A 12,500-nucleotide genomic window follows, 5' to 3' on the forward strand; every position below is an offset into this window, starting at 1 on the left:
TGTTTTCCGGGAACATAACGCACCACAAGGTCATACTTGGTAAGTTTGAGCAACATCCTCTGTAACCTGGGAGGGGCCTCATTCAGTGTTTTCTGAAAGATTGACTCTAGCGGTTTGTGGTCTGTCTCAACAAAAACTCTGCGCCCATACACATATGTGTGACACTTTTGCGCTCCCCATGCAATCGCCAACAGCTCTCTTTCAATATTCGTGTACATCTTCTCTGAGGGAGTCAATGTCTTCGAACTGAAGGCAACTGGTTTGCCCTCCTGCATGATCACCGCACCAAGGCCTGTGCTGCTGGCATCAACACTTTCAGCACCGTCTGTTTGCTGTTATTAAAGTATGCTAACACTGGTGCACTAGTGATGACAGACTTGAGCTTATCAAAGCCTCTTGCTGTGGTTTCTCCCACACAAATGCCACATCTTTTTGCGTAAGCTGTGAAATTGGCTCTTGTAGATCAGCTTTGTGTTCAATGAACTTGTCTAGGTAATTGACAGTTCCTAGTTTTCGAAGTACACCTTCTTTGTCAGAAGGAGGAGGCATCTCACTGATCGCACAGATTTTATCAGGGTCAGGTTTCAATCCTTCGGCAGAGAACACATGTCCAACATAGCTCCCTTCAGGAACACGAAGTTTCACTTTCTTTTGATTGAACTTCAATCCTACTTCTCTGCTTCTAGCCAGTACTCTTCTCAATTTCTGATCAGTGTCGATTTGATCTTTACCATGTATCAAGAAATCATCCACTATGATCTCCACAGAAACCCCTTCAAAGAGTGTGTCCATCTGCTTTTGGTAGATTTCAGGGGCCGAAGAGATGCCAAAAGAGAGCCTTGTAAATCGATATCGTCCCCAGGGGGTATTGAATGTTAAGAGCTTTGAGCTTTCATCGTCCACCGGGAGCTGCCAGTATCCACTGCAAGCATCCAGGGACATGAAACTCTTTGCACCCGATAATTGCTTGGCAACCTCCTCTACAGAAACCATTGGATAGTGTGGCCTCTTAAGAGCTTTGTTTAGGTCCCTCGGGTCAATACAAATTCGAACATCATTCTTCGAGAGTGGAGTGTTCTTTTCTTTCACTTTCCGTTTGTCAATCACTAGCATTAAAAAAAACCCAAGGGGTGTGTTCCTCTTCTTTTACAATAATTCCATCTTCTTCCATCTCTGTGAGCTTCTCTCGTGCTGGTTCAAGAAGTGCAATTGGAATTTTTCTGGGAGGATGTACCACTGGAGGAACTGACAGGTCAACTTCCAAATGTACTTTGTTCGGTAGCTTGCCAGGTTTATCACTAAAAACAACCATTATAGTCCTGCAACACAGGATCGGTTTGAAAGAAACTTGGCAGTTCTTGCTCTGGTTGTTTTGACTCTGCAGTAGTTATCAGTTCAACGTTCATAAACTCAAGGACTTCTAAGTCTAAACAAGCATCACAACCCAGCTGTGGTGTAAAATTTCCATCAACAACAAGATACAACAGGTTAAGTTCACGACTCCCATATTGAGTTGGAAGCCTCACAGAGCCCTTTGGATGGATGGGTTTAGGTGCAAGCCACCCCTTCAAAGGTTACTTAATTTTCTGAAGAGGTTTGCTTGTGATCTCCTTGTACAGCTCATAGGGAATGACTGTAGCTTCTGCACCAGTATCTGCCTTGATCTGTACATTCTTCCCAGCAATTTTGACAGTAATCAAAGTCCTAGATTTCTTTCGAGTGCCGGAGACACTATCCAGCTCAAGTGATTCAAAATAAGTGTGCACATCGTGAGTCGTTGGAGGGTCATGCTCCACAGCTGCAAGTCGTGAACCTTCAGCACTTAATTCTTTGCACACTTGTGCAAAGTGTCGTTCCTTCTTACACTTGTTGCATTTCTTTCCAAGAGCTGGGCAGCGAGGTGGCTGAGTAAATGGGTGCTTGTAACCACAAAACTTACAGTTACGAGCAGGTGTCTTTTCTTGAACCTTGACTTTCTTGAGAGGGTGAAGTGACCGTTCAGAGCCCGCCTCTGTTGGTGTATTGAACCTGTATTTCTGTTGTTCGGCTGCCTCGAATGTACGACAATAGTCATGAGCAGTTTGCAGCGTTAAATCTGGTTTCTTTAGCAGCTCACCTCACAATTCGTCTGACAAAACTCCTCCGACAATACAATCACGAATGAGTGAATCACGGAGGTCGCTAAATTCACATGTTAAAGACAGTCTTTTCAGTTCACTGATGAAATTGTCAATCCTCTCCCCTTCCTTCTGATTTCGCTGATTGAACACCAGTCGCTCATAAATTACATTTCTAGCACCCTGGCACAATTCCTCGAATTTGCGACAGACACCTTGATAGCAGTCTTTGTCTTCTTCATCGGTAAACACAAAGTGACTGTACTCTTCGATAGCTTCTGGCCCAGCACAATGTAACAGCAAGTTTACCTTCAGTTTGTCCGCTTTAGCATCTTTGCCCTTCGCAACAAGGTAAATCTCAAATTGCATAAAAAATTTCCTCCAGTTCTCATCAGCATTTGCGTCTAAAAGCAGTGGACCAGCCATTCGAGAATCTTGTTCGGCCATTATACAAGATACAAAAATACAACTCACAGGAAACTTGCTTTTCCGTCAACGCATCTCACAATTCGGCAGGGCAGGACACCGCTTCTGACACCATGTTATGATATCATTCAATCAAGCAATACTAAACTCAACGACTAGTAACAACTATTGGTTCTAAGATGTTCGTGTCCCCTTTTAAAAGTGCCAACACAACGCACATGGTTTTCCGTTTTCGAGGTGTCCATGTAAGTCACTCAGGGGCTCCTAAGGGGATCCCCAAAGGTGTCAATATTACAACAATGGGCAATATGTTTTGGCCAGTTGAGATTATTGTTCCACTGCTGAACAATGGGTCTATACCCTACTGCAAAATCAGCCATAGGATTCTCTCATAAGCTGTGTTTTTAAAGAAGATAGGAGGCAAATTCAGTGGTCATCATATTTTGCTACATATCGCCTTTAGTGGTCATCATATTTTGCTCCTTAGTGTTAACATGTGGAAAGAGAAAAGCTAAAAAGTGATGCCCAGGATTGACCCTAATTAGATGCACACTGTCACAAGGTGTCCCCATGCTCTTCACCCCAACTTCAACACCACTCAAGTCTAACATTACAGACAATTAACATCATTAAGTGTCCCCTAAACTCTTGTCCTTAAGTAAAGACAAACAACCATAGTTTTTATGCTAACTTTAGAAAAATAACCCGAATGTTTACCTTATTGCTTTAAGAAGATAAAAAATGTTTAGACTTAATGGGACACTTTGTGTTGGATGCCAAAATTCGGCTTGCATCTAATTAGGTTCAATTCTGGACATAAGTGTCTCGGTACACTGGACTCTCTTCAGGAACACCTCAAGCTGTCTTAGCTCAAGTAGTGGTTTACCTGTTGGTAATTCCAATTTCATGCAAATGAGGGTGTCTGTGATGTTAGTCCTTTCTTGTCACACCAACTCAAGCTTCAGAGATTAATGTATCCAGGTAGTTAAGAATTGGATGTGCATCAGTTCTGATATAAAAGACCACCTTCAACCAACAGGCTTTTGGGCAATTTGTTTACAGGGTTTTCAACTGTTTTGTAAAGTAGTGGACATACTTCTGAAAGCACCGGACGTGAATGTTTTCTTGGCGTCGTAAGGCGCCTCACGAGCGCGAGGGGGTCTGGGGGCATGCTCCCCCAGGAAATTCTTAAGATAGAATACTCCATTTCCAGCGTTTCTGGAACCAAGGAAACAGTTTCCTAGGCAATGCTGGCGCTCACTAAAATTCTCTTTAAAACGTAAATTACTGAATGAAAATGGTCAGTTGGTAGTGGTAGGGGGAGGGGGAGGGAGAATGGCAACAACAGAATTTTCATTGGCTTATCATTGCGAATTTATTTGGTTTTCAAAAAAGATGTTTGGTAACTTGGGTTGTAGTCCATTCATCAAAAGTGTAGTCTATTCATCAAGGTCCGAGCCAAAAGCTGAATCATCACTGTCTGTGTCACAGTCCACCTCGCAAAGCCCAAGAGCAGCTGTGGCTATTTCTACCTCCTGTGAGAGAAAGAAATGAATAGCAACCGAGTAAGCACTCAGATCTTTTAAGTTTTAGCAGCCGCTTGGTTCAGTTAAAACACTTTTGAAGCTCGCAAAAAAGCGATTAGGTAATGACTCTTTACGTGAATAGCTGTAGTCGTGTAACTGACCTCTTCAGTGCGAGCATCAGCATCAACCTCGTGGTCTTCAATTTCATCTACAGCCTCTTCACTTTCATTGCCTCTCTCCTTCTGAAGCACGTGTTTCACTGACCAACGCAACTTCAGGCACCTGCAAAATTTAAACCGTATTGTTGTGAGCATATGACCATACAATACACTGCATCACTATTCAGGAAAAATGTACCGTTATTTTACAAGGTTGTGTCAAAATAATGAGTACCTTGCTTTCCTTTGGTGAACAAGGTTTACGTCTGTTTTTTGCGGACAACCAGATTTCTGCCGCCCTTTGGACTATGTCAGTACACTCCTCTGTCCCAAACGATGGGCCGTTGATGCTCACATGCATAAGTGCATTTAGCATGTCATCAGTGAGTCGACTTCCCATTCTTGTCTTGATGGGTTTAATAGCACTTCCACCTCTTTCAGGCCAACAATTGCTTAGGGGCATCGTCCATGCAGCTTCCGCCACCATAAGAAGTTCTGAATAGGTATCCTGGTAGGTCTTGCGCCGCGCAAGCAACCTTTGTAAGGTCCAGTCTGTTGTGGTGAGAATGTTGGTATCTTAAGGGCTTCTGTCATTCGGCTGCAACAGAGTTTGCGGCACTTGTTTCTTCCAAGCAACCATTTCAAACTTGAAATTCTCCCATTGTGCGAGTAATTTTGCAGACTTCATTTTCTTTCCTCTTCTTTTTTTGTTCCATAGAAGTGGTTACTGATGATTTTTATTTCTTCCTGGCCATAGTCTTCAAATCCCGGGTCACTTTCATTTGGAAGATCAGCGATGTCGAAGATGGAAAAGGCGCTAACTTGGGGTAAAGTGGGTTCAAAGCGATGGTTGATGTTGTCTTGCAGGGCCACAATGTAGCGGTTCATGAGAGAACACAGCTCTTGCATCTTGTTGTCTGAAAGCATTAAACCACAACGGTTAAGCCTTCCATTCTGAGCGAGGTCGTTCTGCAGCTTTTTCAAACATTCCTTGTCCTCTTTAAGCCTGTTTAGTTTTGCATGTGTGGCCTTGATTGCAGGAAGCAGGTGTGAGAAGTTTACGTTTCCTCGTTGAAAACGCTTGCTTAATTGTGATAATACTGGCAAGACATCGTGGAGGATGTAAATGGTGCCGATGAATATCACCTTTTTCATTCTTTTCAGGAGACCATCCGCTGCTGATCCCGTTGGTTCAGTTTTAAGCTGCTCCAGCGTTTCGATTATTGCGCAGAAATCCGTAAATACCGCCTCTACCGATTTATCTAACGACAACCAGCGTGTACAACAAGCCTTCTTCAGCTTTTTTGCTACCTGGTTCCTTCCCGCCGAATTTAGTGTAAGATTCTTTGTGCTCTCTTGCACTTTAAGATACGTTGCAGTGCGCTTTGCAGAACAGCTTCCACAACTGGTTCAACTGTAGTTCACAGTAGGCAATGTAGTCAAGGGTATCTGCAGAGCTAGCACAAGCAAGAGCAAGTTTGTGTGCTAAGCAGTGGAAAGACAGGATCAATGGGTTCTCATCTTTTAAAAGCTTTGCCACCCCGTTTCTGGCCCCAGTCATAACAGATGCACCGTCAGAGACAAAGCTGCGCATGGTTTGTACTTCTAACCCAACGGATTGCAACTGTTCGAGGAGTACTTTTTTGATCTGTGGCGCATCTGCCGAGTTGTTGGCTTTCAGTGTGTTTGATATTGCAAGGAAACTGGTGGTGGTGGTACAGCTTTGACTGTCATAATACTGGATAAAAGTTACAAGCTGCTGCATCAAAGAGATGTCGGTGACCTCATCAATGAGGATGCCATAAACGCCATTACCAATCTTTTCTTTAATCTTTTCTTTGAAAACCTGTGCAAGAGTTAAAAACAGCTCTCTTTCAATTCCCTTTGACGAGTAGGGGACGTTTCAGATCAACTCCAGAAATCTTCTTTATCATCTCAAGAACCGAGGACAACTTTCTGTTTGGCAACTCTTCTTTAGCTAGCCAATAAACAACTTCGAAAATTTTCTTGCACTCTTTTCCCTTGTTCTTTTTCTTGTCATCTAATTGCTTCTGAAACTCTGATCCTCGCTGTAGCATCTCTAATTGTATGTCTAGTTTGTGTTGAGGAGAATCAGCATGTACTCTGATTGTCTCAGGCTTGAATCTTATTTCTGGGATTTTGTTAAAGTATTTCGTTTTGTTTTTAGCATTGTGAGTGTCATGTTTTTTACAAAGAAGGCAAAACATACCCTCATTTGCTTGAAAAACAAGCCACCAAATCCCCGTTTCAGGATCATATGCTTCTGGTCTACTAAGCATAGAATGCTGGAATTTTGAAACCTTTTCAGTTGGGGATTCGACATTATATACAAGTTCACAGGTGTGTTTAATACCACACAGGTTTTGCTGGTGCACATCTACGTCAGGGAAAGTGTTGTTCAACATAGTTGTCTCCCTTTCTTTATCGCAAGAAGATTGAGAAGGTCCTTTACTTGTTTGAGGACTCTTTCGGAAAGTAGTATTTGAAGAGGAACAACTTGGCTTTTCACTCTCATTACTACTTGCAGGCATTGGATCACAGTTTGTTGCCTCAGACAGGCTTTCTTCATGTATGGTTGCTTGCGTTAGAATTTCCCCTAAAGACACCAATATTTTTGTCAATTCATTTCTACTTATTGATCACTGTTGTCTGTGTTCAAAGTTGACATTATCAAGGATTTTATGAGCCAGCGTCTGTCGATGATAAAATCGACATCCATGAATGAAATCCTTTCGTGCGTGAAACTAGGTGAGTAATTTTAGTTCCGGTTTCCGGTTTTGGTTAAGTCTTTGTTTGACCCGCGTGACCACCGAAGCGAAGTATCATCGGTCCGTGAGAAAAAACCTCTGGTACCCAGGGTATCACTTTTGAGATCGCCTGTGTTATTTTTTTCGTTTGTCTTAAGATAAAATCTTTCAGTTTTTCTCTATTTCAAAGTCCAAGTCGTATTTTGATTGTTGGATAAGGGAAATATAAACTTAACCTCGTAAATAGTGATCTGATTAGCAAAGGGCAGCCGTGAGACATTGTTTTGTTTTCTTCGGTCAGGAGAACATTACCATTTTTACTGCTCACAGCGCAGTACAGTGAAACACTCATTCAGAATAATCATGCCCTTCAACTTACCTTGTTTTCTCTTGGCCGTCGGGACGAATCACTCGCTTATCCTCTTCATTCTTTCAACAGTTTGACTAACACAAGTTGCGTGTTTTGCCTGGGGATTTCCCTCAAGACTTGGCCGAGCAGGAATGAGAACGAAATAGTCACTTCAATTCTGTTTAAATGAAGAGGGGAAACCAATAAAATATCCCGCTGCTCAATAAGCAAAGAAAAAAGAGTTATATGGCCGTTTTGAAGAATGTAATTGATTATTCTGTTATCCTCTAGTCAGTATGTTCATGAGATGCCTTAGTAAGAAAAATATATAATACAGTAGTGAAAAAAAATCGCCAATATTGATCTCAAAGTACTGGACGTGGAATGGCAAATGACCGGACAAAACGTCCGGCCTCCGGCCTCAAATGAAAACCCTGTGTTTTGGTATTGAAAACTTTGCATTGCTTATTGTAGCAAAGTGATAGGAAGGATGCCAGCTTTGGCGGGATTTTCATTAGATGAAAACTGATCCTCAGCACACAATGCCTGTGGAATGAACACGGTCCTTTAACAACCAAACAGTTTCTATAATAATTTTAATTTGATCTTGCTCTTACAACGGCATCATTTGAATGTGTCATTTACCAAAAGCGATGTCAACCAACATGATTCTAACAACAACAATAGAAGTTAACTTCATGATATCATTGTTCCTTCCATTGGCAAAATTCCTTGAGGAATTAATACATGAGGAAACATGTCTAAGTACACCCTGTACCACAACACAACTTCAACCACCAATAGGCCATTTTCAAGCTGCTGTTTACCTCTGTCTCAGAGCAAGTCCTAGTGCTCAACCATTCAAATGGAAATGAGTTTGATTTGCATGAAAATACAAACCTCCTTCCATTTGCATGATTGAACACTAGGACTCGCTTCGAAACAGAGGCGAACAGCAACTTTAAAATGGTCTATTTATCAATATTAGTAAGCTAGGGAAAACTTACACCTATGTTTGGGTATGATTGTCATAGTTAATGTAACTGAATTCTGTTGATGAATGCCCATTATGTTCAACTCTTGGGTTTGCTGTAGAGGAAATTGGGTCTTCTGTGGTTGCAAAACTATGGCACGACGAGATGCAGCGGGGTCTATCTGGAAGTATCCTGATGGAATTGCGGGTTTTTGTCCCCACATTCCTTTCATACTTGAAACTCGGTACAGTGGTGAATGTAACACTTTGAAAGCCCAAGGCGTTAAAGTCTGCCTTCAAGCTGTCAGCAAATGTCTTGTTAACGAAATTGGTTGACGTTTATTTCACTCAGCAGACATGAGAATTAGAGCTTTAACGATGGAAGACAACAGAGCTATTCTGTACGGTGCACGTGGTTATTACTGTACATGTTAATTGTTAAGTGACGTTCGTACCACGTTTGGACGTGACTCAGGATCTTTATATTAGAGACTCATATGGTTGTTGGTTTTCGGGTTTTATATTTTGTCCAAAGAAAGGAATTTACATAGCAACGACAAAGGGTTGACAGTTGAGAAAAGCTGCGAGATAATAAAAATTATGCGAATACTAATACACTTACACTTACACGCGTAAGCGTGTATCCAAAGGGAAAAATGTCACTTTTTGTTCTCTGCCTTTCGCCTTTGTTTAACTCGGGTGCCAAACTGAGGGGAACTTTGACTCTTCCAAAAGGAATCTAAGACAATTTCATGCTTCTATCTAAAAGTAATGGAGTATCTAATCTCTGTCACCACTCTCAACAAGTCTCTCATGCCATCAGACAAACGTCCTGATTTGACTTGAGTGAAATTCTCAACTGTGGATCGCGACTTCAGGAGATAAAACAAATCGGGAAGCAACATTTTCTTAATGCTCTTCGTTACCTTTGTAGTTTTAATACGCCGGTACATACAATCATTACTTTTCCCGTCAATTATATATTTCGACGCAACTAAACCACGGTTTCATTTTTAATTACTTGGTTGGTCTAAATGCCACGTATTAAAAACTTGCAGAACCTAAATGACATTAGGAATTACAATCCGCAAAAAAAATCTCGCTTTTTAGATGTAAACTCAAGGAACTACACCAATGCGTAAATCAATTTAAACACTTGCCAAATTATATGCAGCTAAACCACGTCTTCGTCTTTAATTTTGCTCGGTAGCATAATAAATCGAATATTGTGGTTCAGCGTTGTCTGTACTCCTATCGACAACGATATTCATCGCAGTGGTCACAATGTTGACCTGTGATGACGAATATCGTTGTCGATAAGAGTACAGACACCTCTGAACTACATTCTATTTCTTTTTTACCACAGTAGTCAAGGAGGAAGGCAGGTTCGAGTTTGGAATTCGAGTTTATTCATTCAACGTCAAAGTAAATGTTTGTTTCAGAGCGTGCCCAAGATCAGAAAAAGAAAGAGCAAACGTTGTCAAAAACTTGCTAGCAATAAGATTGGTTTATTTCCCAAAATGAAGCGAATAGCATTGTCAAGACTCTTAATTAGTCAATCAGATTACGAGATTACTGGTATTTGTTGTTGGGTTTTTTTTTTTTAATTTCTCGCTATTTCGTAATACTGCTTCAAAAAGTACATTATAAAAACCCTGAAAACTCGAAAAAAGTAACTCAAAACGTTCAACCCTAGGCCTAAAGTTGGTTTTTAGACCTAGAGTGTAACAGCGCCATGTACATCCGACGGGAAATAAAGATGTCCGGCAACACCTTGAGAGTGGTTACCCCGCTAAATATGGCGGATCGCCCAGCTTTCACTTTGAAACAGCTTGTAGGGAATGAAGGACTTGAACTTCGCATGAGGTAACTCAAAAATCCAACTTTAGGCCTACGGTTAGCCAAATTGAGGGTTTTGGGTTACTTTTTCGGGGTCTTCGGGTCTTCCTTTTTTGGGACACCTCATTTCGTTTTCATCGGCAAATGTTGTATTGCTTGAAGGGGTAGTTTGTAAAGAAACTGTGGTGCTGCGTCGGTGGGGAAGTAGTATACAAAAATTTGGTTTTATCAACGAAGTTGATAATGTAAATTGGCCACCATACAGAGATTCTAAAAGCTGACGTTTCGAGCGTTAGCCCTTCGTCAGAGCGAATTGAGGGATTATGGGTTACGTGTAGTTTTTATAGTAGAGTAGGAGCTACGCTATTGGTGGTAACATGGCAACGTGAAAAATATATATAGTTAAATGAAAAGCGTTCGTTAATACCGTGAGGATTAAGGGTGCCGATTTGAAAGATAAATTTTTGTTCCAGATTCTTGCGGCTTTCCGTCATACCTAGATGTAGGGAAAGACTGCAGATAGCCATGTGTTTTTTGGAGTGTTTAGGCAGATTAAAATGGCGAGGGAGTGGGTTGGATGCATCGTTGTCATACTTCTGAACATCGCGAAGGTGTTCGCGGAATCGGTCACCTAGTCGTCTACCTGTCTCACCAATGTATAATTTATTGCATAACGTACAGGTTATGCAATAAATGACATTTGCGGAGGTACATGTGAAACGATTGGTGATCTTAACAGATCGCTTAGGTCCCGATATCTTGCTAGTGTTAACAATGTAAAGACAAGTTTTGCGTTGTGAGCCCGCGCATTTGAAAGTGCCAGGTTGCTCGTTAGTTTTGAACGCGCTTCTTGAGAATATTGAGAATAAGGGATGGAGTTCTTGACATGTGATGGATGTGACGATGAATACAACAAATAACTGTGTGAATCAGTAGGTTTGTAGTGCACACTAGTACATAGCACGTTGCCTCTAATAGAAACTTTGATATCTAGAAAAGCCAATGAAGTTTCCGAAATTTCCTAGCTCGGAAACGCTCCTCCGCCTTCCCGAACTAGTTTTAACGCTTAACTGTTTTTCATTCGCCGGGAACTATTACAAACAAATTAATGGTGTAGCGATGGGCACAAGAATGGGACCTAGCTATGCCAATCTTTTTGTAGGATGTGTTGAACACCAATTTTTTAATCAGTACAACGGCCCCAAACCTGAACTCTACGGCAAACAGATATCTCCAATTCAAAATTAGTGCTACCAAAAGCTATTCTCGATTTGATGCAGTACAGGTGGGCAAAAAGCCTTAATGAATATTAGTAACTTAAACCAATATTTCAGACATTATCATTAGTAACCAAGTTGTTACATCAGGATAGGGCTGTTTAAAGTCAACAGTTGGACACTCTGATGATATGTCTGGATGCCACTGTCAGCCGCATTGGTAACCAAGGTTTTATAATACGACAAGAATGTTAAAAGTCAGTAGTTGCACACTCCGACGACACGTCTGGATGCCACTGTCAACCTCATTAGTAACCAAGCTTTTACAATAAGACAAGAATGTTAAAAGTCAATAGTTGCACACTCCGACGATATGTCTGTATGCCACTATAAACCTCATTAGTAATCAAGCTTTTACGATAGGACAAGAATGTTAAAAGTCAATAGTTGCACACTCCGACGATACGTCTGGATGCCACTATAAACCTCATTAGTAACCAAGCTTTTACGATAGGACAAGAACGTTAAAAGTCATTAGTTGCACACTCTGACGATACGTCTGGATGCCACTATCAACCTCTTTAGTAACAAAGCTTTTACAATAAGACAAGAATGTTTAAAGTCAATAGTTGCACACTCCGACGACACATCTGGATGCCACTATCAACCTCATTAGTAACCAAGCTTTTACAATAGGACAAGAATGTTAAAAGTCAATAGTTGCACACTCCGACGACACATCTGGATGCCACTATCAACCTCATTAGTAACCAAGCTTTTACGATAGGACAAGAATGTTAAAAGTCAATAGTTGCACACTCCGACGATACGTCTGGATGCCACTATCAACCTCTTTAGTAACAAAGCTTTTACAATAAGACAAGAATGTTTAAAGTCAATAGTTGCACACTCCGACGACACATCTGGATGCCACTATCAACCACATTAGTATCGAAGCTTTTACAATAGGACAAAAATGTTTAAAGTCAATAGTTGCACACTCCGACGATATGTCTGTATGCCACTGTCAACCTCATCAGTAACCAAGCTTTCACAATAAGACAAGAATGTTAATAGTCAATAGTTGCACACTCCGACGATATTTCTGTATGCCACTGTCAACCTCA

The 12,500-nt window shown here is 41.2% G+C and overlaps 1 long non-coding RNA gene and 1 pseudogene across 1 annotated transcript; both read right to left on the reverse strand.

Moving 5' to 3' along the window:
* Positions 1-1,574: 1,574 nt before the first annotated feature.
* Positions 1,575-2,564, reverse strand: LOC138017337 (uncharacterized; annotated as a pseudogene).
* Positions 2,565-3,899: 1,335 nt separating this feature from the next.
* Positions 3,900-6,249, reverse strand: LOC138015533 (uncharacterized). Its single transcript, XR_011125578.1, has 3 exons — positions 4,463-6,249; positions 4,231-4,351; positions 3,900-4,078 (listed from the first exon to the last, which is right to left on the reverse strand). It is a non-coding gene; the product is annotated as an uncharacterized lncRNA (long non-coding RNA).
* Between the last annotated feature and the right edge of the window lie 6,251 nt (positions 6,250-12,500).

The sequence above is a fragment of the Montipora capricornis genome, chromosome 9 (assembly GCF_036669925.1).
Source record: "Montipora capricornis isolate CH-2021 chromosome 9, ASM3666992v2, whole genome shotgun sequence".
NCBI lineage: Eukaryota > Metazoa > Cnidaria > Anthozoa > Scleractinia > Acroporidae > Montipora > Montipora capricornis.